General features: G+C 47.2%; 2 protein-coding genes across 3 annotated transcripts in view; both read right to left on the bottom strand.

Annotated features, from left to right (window-relative positions):
- Nucleotides 1-7,923, bottom strand: part of LOC141127429 (retinol dehydrogenase 16-like) — a 90,681-nt gene extending 82,758 nt beyond the window's left edge. The window contains exon 1 of the mRNA XM_073613853.1: nt 7,790-7,923. The gene's annotated coding sequence lies outside the window, so the exon portion shown is untranslated. The remainder of the gene's footprint in view (nt 1-7,789) is intronic.
- LOC141127430 (retinol dehydrogenase 16-like) overlaps nt 1-15,034 on the bottom strand; it is a 44,133-nt gene extending 29,099 nt beyond the window's left edge. Inside the window, exon 1 of one of the 2 annotated variants that reach the window (XM_073613854.1) lies at nt 14,903-15,034. The gene's annotated coding sequence lies outside the window, so the exon portion shown is untranslated. Of the gene's footprint in view, nt 1-7,789; nt 7,926-14,902 lie in introns of those variants that run through there. The other variant, XM_073613855.1, reaches the window with a different exon arrangement.
- Nucleotides 15,035-15,717: the final 683 nt, after the last annotated feature.

Raw genomic sequence — 15,717 nt, 5'->3', positions numbered from 1 at the left:
TTTGCAGGTCCGGGACATATCTAGAGAAACACGCTGAGTTCCATCTGCCCAATTTTTTGATAGATAATGTACGCTGGGGCCCCATGACGAGAGGCTGCTGAAGCCGCCCCTATCCTGAAGGAGTGCCCAAAAAACATTACCAAGTTTTACCCCAGGTTGCTCAATAACGCGCAGCAATGTTTGATAAATTGTACCGTCATGAGAGGAGCATGAGGGAAAGGTAGCAAGGGATTATCCCTTGGTTTATCTATGAGCAATGCCATCAGCTGGTCCAATACTGCCACAGGGCACCAAGCACTGCCCGTTTTGAAAAACCTGATGTCAGTACCGGCCCCAAACTGCTGCATTTTACAGGTAATCAAATGTAGCTGGAAATGATCTGGATGTCTAACCAACTGGCTAATTGTGAGCACATGGGAATTTGGACCGGTGCGTGTGAACTGACCCGGCCTGAGGAACCCGTAGAATGCCAAGTATATGGCCGCTTTGAGGACCACGCTGAGCAGCCTCCCAAAAGGTGACCTGGTCAGCAACTCCGACAAGCCCCGGAAAATGTGTCCTGAGATGGGGAGTCTGCTGATGGAAGGAGGAGGACTACTCCTACAAATCCCTCTCAGAATGGCTTTGATGGAATGGGCTGAAAAGATGGATGGTCTATTTGGGTCCTGTAAGGCCAAAAAATGCTGAACCCCTGCCAGATAAGTTTTGATCGTGCCATACGACAGCCTCAATTGAGAATGACAGAATGCCACAAAAGCCAGCAGGTACCGAACGTCATGACCATTGAACCAAGGAAACCGGGACTGGAAGACCTGGAAGGTTTTCCAGGCCATGACATAAAAGCCTTCTTATCAGTTAATGCTGCTGCGTTGGCCCAATGGCAAACTAATCCATCATCAGTAGAGAGGACTGCGGGGATGGCATGGCGCAGGTGTCAGCTTCTGGGATCTGTCGGAAAAACAACGGGCAGTTAAACAGTGACAGAGCATCTGCTGCCACATTCTCTGCCCCACTAATGAATCTGCAATGTATATGAAAATGAAACTGCAAAGATAACCAAATCAGCCTGCGAAAAAAAGAGGACATGATGATCAATGACTTGGATCTGCCCTTGTTGATGATCTCCATGGCAGTTGAGAAAACAAATGTATGCCCCGACCACAACCTACCCCATACCTGGGCTGCTGACACAATATAAAAGATTTCAAACAGTGCTGAATACTCTGTGAAACCTAGGATGGCCAAGATCTCCTCTGGCCATGGCCCTGCAAGCCAGTGAGTGCCAAAAATGGCAGCATAACCGGCAGTGGCCGCTGCATCTGTCACAATCTGAGGAGAAGATATGGACTCCGCGGGAATGAACATGGCAATCCCATTCCAACGCTTGAGGAACTCGTCCCACATGCGCAGATCAGCCAAAGCTGCAGCATCCAGCTTGACCCAAGAATTAGGGGCTGATGGCAACAAAGCTAACAATCTCGAGACAAAAGCCCTTCCTTGCGGAATGATCCTCATCGTGAAATTTAACATGCCTAACAAAGATTGCAACTCCACCCTGGAACAAGCTTGCGAGATAGTAAATGAATGGGTACAATCCCTGAATCTACCAAGCTTGTCTGCAGGTAAACTAGACTGCATGGCCTGCGTATCCAGGATAATCCCCAAAAAGGTGAGAGCTGTCACCGGGCCTTCTTGACTGCCAGTGGAACATTGAGTGCTGCAAAAACTGATACCAATTTCCGTAGATCAGCAGGGGCCTGCTCGGAACTCTCTATAAAGGAGGAAATCATCCAAGCAATGAATGACATCATGACAGCCTTCCCCATGACTGGGAATCCAACTGAGCGACTGCACAAAGGTGTCAAACAACCAGGGGCTGCTTTTGGAGCCAAAAGTGAGCTTGGTGGCAAAATAATACAACCCCCTCCACTTTACCCCATGCCACTGCCAAAGTGATGGTAAGATTGGAAGAAGCTTAAAGGCATCCCCTATGTCTGCTTTGGACAACCGACAGGTTGGCCGGTGTTTTGTTTGCACGGGAGCTGTAATGCATGCTGCATGCCTTCCCTCTCCCCTTCTTCCCACACATTATGGGGATGGGGGATTGGGCGGGCGATTTCACTGTGCATCGGCACCACACCTTCCACTCCATGTGTGCGATGCCCAGTGGGCGTCCCTTCATGCAGGCGTGTGCCATTTCAGCTTGGCTGTCACATGGTGAGTAGGTTCGGCTGCTGCTGTGCTGTCTCTCCCTTATTGTCATGCCAGTATGACGCTGGATGGGACCCTGACCGCTGGGCTCACCCTGCAGTTCCCCCTCAGTGACCTTTTCTCAGCAGTCCCACACTGCACTTCATTTTTGGTTCATATCCCATTAGGACCTACATGGGCAAATACATAGCAAGCTCTTGATTTATTCTTAAATTCTTCTATAACAAGCATTACTAATATTGCTTTACTCTAGTTTTCATGAATTTCTCCTGATTTCAGGAATCTCCTCTTCCCTATTCTTACTATATGGACACCCTATTTTTTTCATTCTGTTCACCTTGTTGATATGCTCCACAATATACTACTATACTGTGGTGATGGGTCTACTCTATATGACATTTTTTTATTTATACCAATATGGTAACAAACCACTTTATTGTATACAATACAGAAATGCCATCCACAGTTACATCAAGATTTTTCCATACACACTTTTTTTGGGGGACTGCGTGTGTGCTCCTGATCCAGACTTGGGTCCTTAACTCAGCTCCTGTGCTGGACATAATTATCTGGCTGACCTCCGGCAGGTGGTATCGCATGGCCTAGTATCAGCTCGCATTGAGTACTTTCAGTTATGGCCGTTTATTTGTTCATCATCATCATCTTTAATCCCTCTACCCCTCCAGTCTGTGGTTATATCAAACTATAATGGTGATTTTTTTTTTATCCCTTTTTAGTATATGGATGCACTTGCCCCTGATGAGTGGATAGAAGTCCACGAAACGTCGTTGAGCTTATTTTGATGCATCCATCTCATATTCATGATTGTAGATGTTTTTTTATTGCTCTACCACCCTGATATATTATGCCTACTCCATTTGGGGGACTGTGATGTACAACTTTACTTTCTGTGTCATCTTGGTGACTATCCTCAATATGTATGTTGATACTTTGTATTTTATATGCCAATGTGCTATTATGCGTTTATATGGGTTGATCAAAACCCTATCTTTGGTCCAAGAAAACAATTTTTTACATATGTATATGAAACAAGAAAAACTTACTAACTAAATGGGACTTTAAATGAGGACATTTCTAAAATGTACCTCCATCCCCAAAATGCATATATAAAAAAAAAGGACACAGAAAGCTAAGGGGGTTTGTGGGACTTTAAATGAGACAGGCCTGGGAAGATAACACAACATGGTAATAATAAGAATATCTGTTGATTGCACCATAAATGCGACCACATCGTGTTGCATAGTAATAATTACATAAAAGGTAAATTATAATAAATCCAGGAGCTTTTATTCCATAGTAAGGTATATATTGTAGAAACATCATAAAACAACATAATAGCATAGCAGCCTATTATGGTCAATATGGTACCATAGTAAAAATTCATCAGACTGATATTTGCATATGACTGCATCGTAGTATCAATAATGTCTGGTGAATGGACCACATTGATGACCACATAGCTTGCATGGATACAGAGTAAAAGAGTATGACATATGAAATAATTGTTCCCTGAGTATGAACCAACATAACAAGGTGACCCATCAACATGGCAGCACGATGTGGAACGCAGCGGTGAGGTAACAATGATTCAATTATGAAGTTGTGTGTCTTTACAGTAATAAAGTAACATAGCAGTTGGTGGCATCCAAACGGCGTAATCTAATAAAAGTATAGAAGGGCTGTTCATGTAAATAGCATCTAAGAGCTCTACGCGTTTCATGGATCTTTCCAATCTTCAGGAGCAGATGCAATATGTAGTATCTATAAAAAGATATAGGAGAAATTTTTGGGGCTGATCACAGAGCAGGTCGGAAAAACTGTTATAACGTGATCCCAGGGTAGTGATAATAATCAAAAAACCATAAGAAGTTACTTACAAGGAGCCTGTGTAGGTGGGTGGAGGGCCCCAAGGGTGTGAGTCTGTCAGGGATGAAGGTTTTTTGATTATTATCACTACCCTGGGATCACGTTATAACAGTTTTTCCGACCTGCTCTGTGATCAGCCCCAAAAATTTCTCCTATATCTTTTTATAGATACTACATATTGCATCTGCTCCTGAAGATTGGAAAGATCCATGAAACGCGTAGAGCTCTTAGATGCTATTTACATGAACAGCCCTTCTATACTTTTATTAGATTACGCCGTTTGGATGCCACCAACTGCTATGTTACTTTATTACTGTAAAGACACACAACTTCATAATTGAATCATTGTTACCTCACCGCTGCGTTCCACATCGTGCTGCCATGTTGATGGGTCACCTTGTTATGTTGGTTCATACTCAGGGAACAATTATTTCATATGTCATACTCTTTTACTCTGTATCCATGCAAGCTATGTGGTCATCAATGTGGTCCATTCACCAGACATTATTGATACTACGATGCAGTCATATGCAAATATCAGTCTGATGAATTTTTACTATGGTACCATATTGACCATAATAGGCTGCTATGCTATTATGTTGTTTTATGATGTTTCTACAATATATACCTTACTATGGAATAAAAGCTCCTGGATTTATTATAATTTACCTTTTATGTAATTATTACTATGCAACACGATGTGGTCGCATTTATGGTGCAATCAACAGATATTCTTATTATTACCATGTTGTGTTATCTTCCCAGGCCTGTCTCATTTAAAGTCCCACAAACCCCCTTAGCTTTCTGTGTCCTTTTTTTTTTTATATATACATATGTATATGGTTTTGTCTGGCTCTACCCCACACACCTCATCTAAGGTCCACCCCCCCCCCCTCTTTTTTGCAAAAGCAACCAGGGATGGAGGCGCAATATTCCCCGTTGCGTCTCATTTAAAGTCCCAAATATTCCCCTTTTTTCTTTGATGCTTTGGACAACCAGACGCCCTCCCCAACCCTGATGATTTGTTGGATGGCCTGATCCACAGATGCATATTTTAAAGAGAACTCTTCTGACGGGATTAAGGAATTTAAGCTAGGTACCATGGAGCAATGAGGGGCAGACAAGTCATAAATTAACCGTAATTTATTGGAAAACTTTCCTTTAACCAACCCAAGTGGACTGACCCTCCAAAACCAGAAAGGTGGTATACAAAAAGGACCGATAACAAACCCTTTGTCTAGTTCAGACTGGAGCAATGCGTCTACTGCCTCCGTATCTGCCGCTGCTGATCTTAAATTGGCATACTCAAAAGTGCCGGAAGGCAAATTGATGAACCCCGTGTGGAAGACCCTCCACCAAAAACTCATACACAAACTGGAAGATGGGTGAGAGGTCAAACAAGCCTGTAAATACGCCACGTTGATGTGGCTTAGTCATCTGCTCTTGCCTTGTTTCAGGGAACAGGACGACTTCGGGTGGGCCCTGTAACAACTAGAGCATGCATGCAAAAGACGGCACGGACTATAGTTACAAACCCCACGATTGAAATTGTTACATATCTGAGATTTCCCCAGATACCGAATAGGTCTACCTAATTTATCAAAAGAAGCTGCCTGAGCCGGGGCAGGTAGGGTACTAGGGAAAGCCCTGGACGTGCCTGGAACAGGTAAATCAGTATTGGGGCACCAATATGCCGTGTGTAAGGATGGCTGACATGTTGCGCAAACCGGTGACCTCAACCCAGCAAAATGTCTGCAAAAAAGTTCAGTGTCCACTCCGCACTGTAACTACCTGATGTTGGGCAAACATGGCAGCGACTTTGGCAGAAAACGATCGATGGTAGTCGTAAAACGCTGTACCCCCAAACTTGTACCCAAATTCCACCACTGCATTACAGATAATGATCCAGCTCCTCCCTCCTATGGGGGCTCACCGAGCATACAATATCCCTGAACATGCTGAAAGCCAAGACAAATTCAAGCATAGAGAGCTTGCGGTTCAAATTGTGGTCCCTAGTCTTGACAATGACTGACACATCACCATAGGCATAAGACTTATTTGTCAGTCACATCATGGGCAGCAATCAACAAAGCAATGCCAAATTGACATCCTTGCCCTCCAAAATATCTTTCCTGATATTCCCGATATCAATCCGATAATACCCAAAACGTGATCGGTGACCCCGCAGTGATTGAACCGTGAGGCCTAAACGGTGGACCGTGACCCTTGAATGTGAATGACAGCTGATAGAAAATAACTAATACCACCTACCTGAGCTGGATGCAACCGAGCAGGAACAACTACAGGAAACAGGAACAAACATACAGAAAAGCTAAGATCCGGAAAAAAACTGCAATGATGTGTGATAACCATGTAGGAAAAGAAACATCCTTGTGACAATGAATTGCATGATTGGAACCTAACACCGTGCGTGACCTCTGAATGGAGGAGGGCCAGATTGATGAAACAAATGACCTGGCTACCTGACCGCAAGATCCCTAGAGACTCCTGGCAGGTGCCCTGGAAGTAAGTGTCTGCCGAGAATCCCCCATGTGAGTGGACCCTGTGACCACCATCATCGTTTGTGAAAAACTCACATGTAGCCCCAGCCTGGAACACACTAACAAATGACTATAACCAGTAAAAAACAAAACAAACTTTTTGTCTTGGGTGCAATGAGAGCATGTCTTGGCACTGTCTGTGAGTTCCTTCTGTCATTCCAAGGATGGCATATGACTTAAAGCGTGGAAAGATTAAACACAAACACCAGAATACACTGTAGTGGCAGGAAGAAGAGGAGCATAGGTATTAGGGAGGGAAATGGCGCAGCTGTCACAGGTAGAAAAAATTGAATCCCACATAGTCGATGCCCTGTGAGACGTTAGGGCCCATTTACTCCTTTGCTGTGTGTTAATCCATATGTATGAGGAGATAGAACACTTACCCTCCCATCTTCCCACTATGAACGAAACCGCTGGTTGTGGCTGCACCGGACATGCCTGCTGCACGGAGCTCCTCGTGGGTCGTCAATGAGCCACAAAACTCCCCCCCACCCCCTCCGAACGGTACCTGAGGAGACTACGGTCTCCAACCGCAGTCGCATGGCCACCTCGTGGCGCCAAAACCCGGAAATTCCGTCAGACGGTCGCCCGGAAATTATGCAAAAACGTCTGAAGCGTCATACGAGAGAGAAGGCCAACAGGAGAAAGAAGGAGTAGGAGGGTGGGTTAAAGTACAGCCTGTGACTCCTACAAATTCAGGCCATATATTATATTTATTATGTTTGGGGGTTCTAAATAATTTTCTAGCAACAAAATGATGATTTTTACATGTAGGAGAGGACTGCTGGAATCCGTGCAGTATGGTAGTGGTTAAATGACAAGGCTGAGGGAGAGGAATTTGGCAGAGACAGAGTAATTTGGCAGAGACAGAGTAGAAAGGAAGAGGAGGGAGGAGGGGAGAGTCTGAAAAAAGAAAAAAGGGTGGGACTTTGAATGAAGCACGCAGCTTAGTGTACAAAAAGGTTGGATTTTATTGCCGTCTTGCAGTATGGTAAAAAAAATGGTAATATCTAGTAATCATTGTAGACAATATCCCAATACAAATAATGACTCATAGCAATATAGAAAATTGTGAATACACAACCTACTGGATTCTCAACGAGGGGAGCGTCTGGTCACAGCTCACTTACTTGCACAGTCCCAGCAGAAGGCTCACTGGTTCAGTCAGCTTCTTCTTGTTTAGGATGTGACTGATGACTTTAAAAAGTTTCCCACCCGCACATCCTCTTCACAGCACACGGCTGCATCGAGTGTGAACGGACACAGGAAGAGGAGGGGCAGGCACAGCAGATCCGTTCTCCCATTTGTGTAGAAGAAGGGGGAGGGCTGTGCTCTGTAAGACGGAACACACACACTCAGAGGCGGCTCTAGGCTTTGCAAGGCCCTAGGCAAAACTTAGACATAAGGCCCCACCCACGCCCATAATGGGAAAAATAATTAAAGCTATAAAAATTAACTGTAAAAATTGCATATATTAAGAGCCTTGAGCCTAGGTTTACATTGGAGTGATCTGTCATGCATTTTGAGAGATCAAATCGCCTGACAAGTTGCAGCCTATTGGAGGCAATGGCACTGTTCCAATCAGTGAGACACCAATTTTGCAGCGCCGCACCGATTTGCAAAAGTAGCTTCTGTACTACTTTTGCTGATTTCAGGTGTAACTTCAATAGACATCTGGGCATGAAGCCACACAGATGTCTATCAAGTAGCACCTGAAATCGCACTGAACTTCACTTGAAGTAGCGCGATTTCAAAGAAGCATCAATGTGAACCAGGGATAAATCCTCTAACTGCTTGCTGCCCGCCCACCGTCAAATGCGTAAGCAGCGCGGCCATGCCGTGCTGCTAGAACACAGCGCGACCCCGATCTCTGTAAAGAGCAGAGTCTGCAGCTCTTTAACCATGTAATGACAGAGTGTGAGGAGAGGAGAGCCGATCAGCGGCATCTCCTCACAGGGGGACATCTAGGGATGTAATCAGTGCCCTGATTATGAATTCATAGTTTAACCACTTGCCTACCAGGCACTTACACCCCCTTCCTGCCCAGGCCATTTTTCAGATTTCAGCGCTGTCGCACTTTGAATAACAATTGCGTGGTCAGGCTACACTGTACCCAAACAAATTTTTTTATCATTTTCTTCACACAAATAGAGCTTTCTTTTGGTGGTATTTAATCACTGCTGGATTTTTTTTGCTATTTTTTACAAAAAACTAAAATTTTGAAAAAAAAAAAAGTTTTTTACTTTTTTCTGTCAGTAAATTTTGTAACTAAGTAATTTTTCACCTTCATTGATGTGCGCTGATGAGGCGGCACTGATGGGCACTGATAGGCTGAACTGGTGGGCATTGACGAGGTGGCACTTATGGGCACTGATGAGGAGGCACTGATAGTTGGCACTAGTGGGCACTAATAGGTGGCACTGGATTACAATAAATACGGTGTCAAAAAAACAGTGCCCACCATTGCCAGCACATAGTGCCCACCAGTGTCAGCAATCAAAGCTCATCACTGCTGTTGATCAATGCTCATCAGTGCCACTGATCAATGCCCATCTGTACCGCCTATCCGTGCCCACCAGTGCCACCTATTAGTGCCACCATAGTTTAAGTGGTTAAACTATGAATTCATAGTTTCTAGAATTTTTCTCCCGATTGCAGCCCCATTATCTCTCTGTGTAGATCTCTTCCTGGAGCAGTTGAGCGGACTGTACAGCTTACAGTCAACACCAGGCCTGCTGTTAGAAATCATGGGGCCCCCCCCCCCCAGTCCTGCCTACATCGAGGCCCCCCCCCCAATTTACTGCCACCCTCCAACCGACCAATTCACACTATTATTGATCTCTGACGAGCAATCTGCATCCAGATTGCTCGTCAAAGAGCATTGGGCAGGCATTGGGGTTGATTTACTAAAACTAGAGAGTGCAAAATCTGCTGCAGCTCTGCATAGAAACCAATCAGCTTCCAGGTTTTTTTTTTAATTGTCAAAGCTTAATTGAACAAAACTAAAGTTAGAAGCTGATTGGCTACCGTGCACAGCTGCACCAGATTTTTCAGTCTCCAGTATTAGTAAATCAATCTAGTTTTTTTCCCACTTCCTCAGCACCTATTTTAACCCATACCTCCCAACATTTTGAGATGGGAATGAGGGATACCTACTAGCTAACGTATGTAGGCAAAGGGCACGCCCCCTGCCACACCCCCTTAAAGGAGAATTAAATCCACAAAGGTTTTTTTTTTTACCACTACTATTACTTTATATTGGCTTTTAAAAACCCCCGTTAGACTTACCGGTAACGGTATTTCCGGGAACCTTCCAAGACAGCTACTTGAGAGATGATCGGCTCCAGCCCTCTACAGGAAACACAAATCAGATAGAGGAAAGGGAGGGGCCTTTTAAATTCTGACCCTCAGTTGTTTAGAAGATCAAGCAACCTCCACCGAAGGTGCACTCGGCAGAGGAAAAAAATAGAAAACATAAAACACACCACCATCAGGAAAACATGGTTGACCAGTGAAAAAATAGAATAGGGTGGGAATATAGACGCTGTCCTGGAAGGTTCCTGGAAATACCGTTACCGGTAAGTCTAATGGGGGTTTTCCCCCCTCACCTTCCAGGACAGCCTGAAGCACAGCTTAAAGCACTTTCTTACCAAAGGAAAGGTCCTGGCTGGAAAGCATCTGAACTCTATAATGCTTGACAAATGCATGAGAGGAGGACCAGACGGCAGCTTTAGAGATATCTTCCCATGAAGCTCCCGCTCTTTCTGCCCATGATGTGGCCATGGATCTCGTTGAATGGGCCCTAATTCTAGGAGGGGTGCGATCTGACGCTTTATATGCCTCACAGATAGCTCCCCTTATCCACCTAGCAATAGAACTTTTAGATGCTTTGGACCCCTTCTTGGGGCAACTGAACCAAACTAACAGTTGGGAGAAACTCCTAAACCCACTGGTCTTTTCTAGATAAAGTAGAAGACACCTCTTAACGTCTAAAAGACCAAACCTTTCCTCTTCCGCATTTTTGGGAGAGGTGCAGAAACTAGGGAGGACTACCTCCTGGGACCTATGAAAGTTGGAAGAAACTTTGGGTAAATAGAGTGGATCGGTTTAATCACCACCCTGTCCTCTAAAATCCTCAGGAAGGGATCTTTACAGGAAAGAGACTCTAGATCAGAAATCCTTCGCCCTGACGTAATAGCCAAAAGGGAAGACAATTTCAAAGAAATCATTTTCAGGGAAGCCTCATGAAAAGGCTCAAAAGGAGCCCTTGTTAGTGCATTTAATACCAACGACAGATTCCAGGGAGGAACATGTTTGAGGATCCTGGGAGTATGCCTAGATCTGACTAAAAGGAACCTCCTGACTTAGGGATCTACCGCTAGTCTTCTCTCTGAAAATAAAGATAGGGCAGCAACCTGAACCCTAAGGGTGTTGACAGAGAGCCCCTTTTTCACTCCCTCCTGCAGGAAATCTAAAATGCAGGGAGTGGAAAAAGAATCTAAACCAGATTTCCTTTGCCAGGAAATAAACTTTCCCATAGATTCTTCTTGTGACCAATTTACGGCTGTCCAGGACAGTATGAATAACCCTCTCTGAACATCCATTTAACTGTAGGATGCGCCGCTCAGCCTCCAGGCCGTCAAATGGAAGGTCTGAGGGTTTGGATGCAATACCGGTCCCTGATGGAGTAGATCCTTTCGAACTGGAAGGGGCCAGGGAGGATACACAGATAGGGCCTTCAGAGAGGAGAACCAACTCCTCCTGGGCCACCAGGGGGCAATCAGAACAACTTCTGCTCTGTCCTGAATAATTTTCCGAACCACTAGGGGCAAAAGGGGAATAGGAGGGAAGGCATAGGCCAGGCTGAAGTCCCAAGGGAAGGACAGTGCATCTGTCCCTAAGGACTCTGTTTCTCTCTCCAGAGAGAAGAACGCCGGTAGTTTCTTGTTGAGACTGGAGGCAAAAAGATCCACTGTGGGGAGACCCCATCTTAGCACCACCTCCTGGAACGTGCCTTGATGTAGTTCCCAACCGCTGGAACTGATGCTCACTCTGCTCAGAAAGTCCGCCAGCACATTTTCTGACCCCTTGATGTGAACTGCCCTTACTGAAGAGACATAGATCTCTGCCCAGGACAGAATCTGCTGCATTAATGACAGAAGTGATTCCGAGCGAGTGCCCCCTTGCTTGTTCAAGTACGCCACTGTTGTGGCATTGTCTGAAAATATTAAAAAGGTCCTTTGAATAGACCCTCTCTCCCAGAGACATAAGTGCTTTCCTCACAGCCAGAAGTTCTCTGAAATTCGAGGAGCGACCTGCTTCCTCTGGCAACCAGGCTCCTTGAGCCTGCCAACCCTGTGAGTGAGCACCCCAACCCCACTGACTGGCGTCTGTGGTAATCTTGATTGGGCAATGTTGTGCCCAATCCTTCCCCCTCTGCAGATGTTCATCAATATCCTCAACCGGAAAGAGATACTTGGATGAGCTACCTGTACCTTCCTCTGATGCAGACTTTTCATCAGATGAAGAGTCTGAATTCTCACCCTCTTCCAGATCAGAGGTATTGCGTGAACTAATAGTCTGAGATACTAATAAGGGAAGGGACTTGGCAGAGGTTGAAGGATCTTGAGCTATGGGTCTAGAAGAGGGAGGGCCTAAACTAGTAACCCTGTCATTCAGTGACCGAAAAGAATCCACTACCTCCTTCATAGAAGTCATTAACTCCTTAAAGGAGGAAGACTCTGAACTAGCTCTGGGTGGGATACAATCCTCACAAAATAGCTTTTTATAACTATCAGAGAGCCTGGCTCTACAGTTCCCACATTTCTTCTTCACCGGTTTGGCCTAGAAGAGAGCAGAAACAAGGGCCATGAATAAAAAGGATCCATACAAAAGAAGCCCCTTGCTGTAGCTATCCACAGACCAGGGCTTACCTTGGGGGCAGTATGGGACCCGGATTCAATACGAGCGGACGTTCCATCCTCAGACCTGTCCTCAGGCTCCATGAAGCAAGCGGAGAACGGTCGCAGAGAAGACTGCTGCTGTACCGCAAAAACTGTGCCTAGAAAGCGTTTTTAGCAGGCCATTCCCCTGCAGCATGTCCTCAGTGTCTCCACACCATGCTCCTTATAAAAACTCGGTGTCCGGAAGTGCGTCATGTGACTTCCGGTTCCGGCACCATCTTGTTGCATCACCGCAAGTCCTCCTGATGCCATCTTGGTACACCGGAATGAAGCAATTAGGAGGACACAGTTCCACACAGCAGCGCTGGGGGAAGGAAGGGAGTTGCCACCATTTTACAAAAGGCAAGTAACCCTTAGAAATAGGAAACCCTTCTGGTACAGACCATCATCCAGGACTTGGCCACAACTAGTCCTGGATGAAATCAGAGAAGAGGGGGTCCACCAACCACAGTTACCAGACCATAAGAAAAGAACAAACGCGTCGGTGCTCCTGGAGGGGCTGGAAACACAAAACAACTGAGGGTCAGAGGAAAGAGAGGGGCCTTTTAAATTCTATCTGATTTGTGTTTCCTGTAGAGGGCGGAGCCGATCATCTCTCCTGGAAGGTGAGGGGGGAAAATTACAAATGCAGCAATTTAAAAATTGGATGAAAGGTTTAGCACCGGGAAACACTTTTTGAAAGATAAAACGTGCATTTTATATACTATATAGATCATTCCTCATGTGTCCCTCATTTTGGTCTGAGGGACAGAGCTCCAAATCAGGGACAGTTGGGAGATATGCAGAGGCCCCTCCACACTACAGATCCCCCACAGCACAGAGCCCCCCTCCACAGAACAGATCCCCCCCCTCCACGGCACAGATCTCCTCTCCACAGCACAGAGCCCCCCCTCCTCCTCCACATTACAGAGCCCCCCCCTTCCACAGTATAGAGCCCCCCTTCTGCAATACAGAGCCCCCCTTCCACAGTACAGAGCCCCCCCTTCCACAGCGCAGATCTCCTCTCCACAACACAGAGCCCCCTCCACGGCAGATCCCCCCTTCCACGGCACAGATCTCCTCTCCATGGCACAGAGCCCCCCCTCCACACTACAGATCCCCCTTCCACAGCACAGAGCCCCCCCCTCCTCCATACTACAGATCCCCCCCCCCTCCACAGCAGATCCCCTCTCCACGGTACAGAGCCCCCCTTCTAAAATACAGAGCTCCCTTCCACAATACAGAGCCCCCCTCCACGGTACAGAGCCCCCCTCCCGCAATACAGAGCCCCCCTTTCCACAGTGCAGAGCCCCCCCTCCCACAGTGCAGAGCCCCCCCTCCCACAATACAGAGCCCCCCTCCCACAATACAGAGCCCCCCCTCCCACAATACAGAGCCCCCCTCCCACAATACAGAGCCCCCCCTCCCACAATACAGAGCCCCCCTCCCACAGTACAGAGCCCCCCTCCCACAGTACAGAGCCCCCCTCCCACAGTACAGAGCCCCCCCCTCCACAATATAGAGCCCCCCCTCCCACAGTACAGAGCCCCCCTCCCACAGTACAGAGCCCCCCTCCCACAGTACAGAGCCCCCCTCCCACAGTACAGAGCCCCCCCTCCACAATACAGAGCCCCCCCTCCCACAATACAGAGCCCCCCCTCCACAATACAGAGCCCCCCCTCCACAATACAGAGCCCCCCCTCCACAATACAGAGCCCCCCCTCCACAATACAGAGCCCCCCCTCCACAGTACAGAGCCCCCCTCCCACAGTACAGAGCCCCCCTCCCACAGTACAGAGCCCCCCTCCACAATACAGAGCCCCCCCTCCACAGTACAGAGCCCCCCTCCCACAGTACAGAGCCCCCCTCCCACAGTACAGAGCCCCCCTCCCACAGTACAGAGCCCCCCCTCCACAATACAGAGCCCCCCCTCCACAATACAGAGCCCCCCCTCCACAATACAGAGCCCCCCCTCCACAATACAGAGCCCCCCTCCACAATACAGAGCCCCCCCTCCACAGTACAGAGCCCCCCTTCCACAGTACAGAGCCCCCCAATGGGGGTGGACAGAGAGCTCAGAAGAGAAAGCATAAACAGTGCAATTCAGATTGAGACACACAGATTCCTTCCCGTTCTCAGCACACACTGTCCTCATCTCCTGTACAGATGAAGCAGACGGAATGAGTGGTGCTCTGTGTCTGCAGACAATGATCTGATAAGATTCTGGACACAGGCTTCACCACAAATCCGTCTGTCATCTGCCAGGACACCAACAGAGTAACTTTTCTATCACACCCTGACCTGCTCTCCTCCTGATCAGCAACTGACCATGCACAGAATGAGTGGCAAGTACAGGATTATTGCCATGAGCTGCGGCCAATCACCATGAGGACAAGTAGCCGGAAGGTCCAATCAAAGAAAATGTTCACACACAGTGAGAACCCCCCCCCCCCACTGCGGGATTCTGTGTGCACGTTAGGGCTGCCACCTTTTCTTCAAGCCAAACCCGAACACTTATGGACCTGGGACACCTTTGGGTGCCCCCAACGAGAGTAGTAATGCAGTGTGCAAAGCATGCTGCAGCGAACGGTGAGTGTGGCCAGATTGCTCTTGCTGGCATCATCGCCCTGGTCCCCCTGTGATGTCTAACCTGCCCTCAGACAGCAGCTCACAGCTTCTGGATGGAAATAGATTAGTGTGTGACTATCTTGGTTACTTGGGGAGCCACAGCCCAGTCTGAAAAATGTGTCCAGGTCTCAGTCCGCCTGAAACCCAGACACATGATTCAAACCCGGACTGTCCGGGTGAATTATAGACAGGTGGCAACCCTAGTGCACGTGCGGGACAGCCCTCCGTTTGCGGGACAATCCCACCCATTCTGGGACGGTTGGGAGGTATGTTTTTACCAATTAAATCCCTGATAGCAGTTAAATGGGATCTCACTCAGCAGGCAACATGGTAGGTGGTGACAGAGAGGATATTTTTTGTTGCACAAAAGGCATCACGGTTGCAGCACATGTACTTTCCCCTCTGCTGCCTTGCAGCATAAGGGCTCTTTCCCACAGATCTGCTCCGCCCAGCAGGAGATCAGTCAGTGGATTCCCTTTTGAACTGGA

Source organism: Aquarana catesbeiana, linkage group LG02 (genome assembly GCF_042186555.1).
Source record: "Aquarana catesbeiana isolate 2022-GZ linkage group LG02, ASM4218655v1, whole genome shotgun sequence".
Classification (NCBI taxonomy): Eukaryota; Metazoa; Chordata; class Amphibia; order Anura; family Ranidae; genus Aquarana; species Aquarana catesbeiana.
This window is presented reverse-complemented; position numbering and strand designations above follow the sequence as displayed.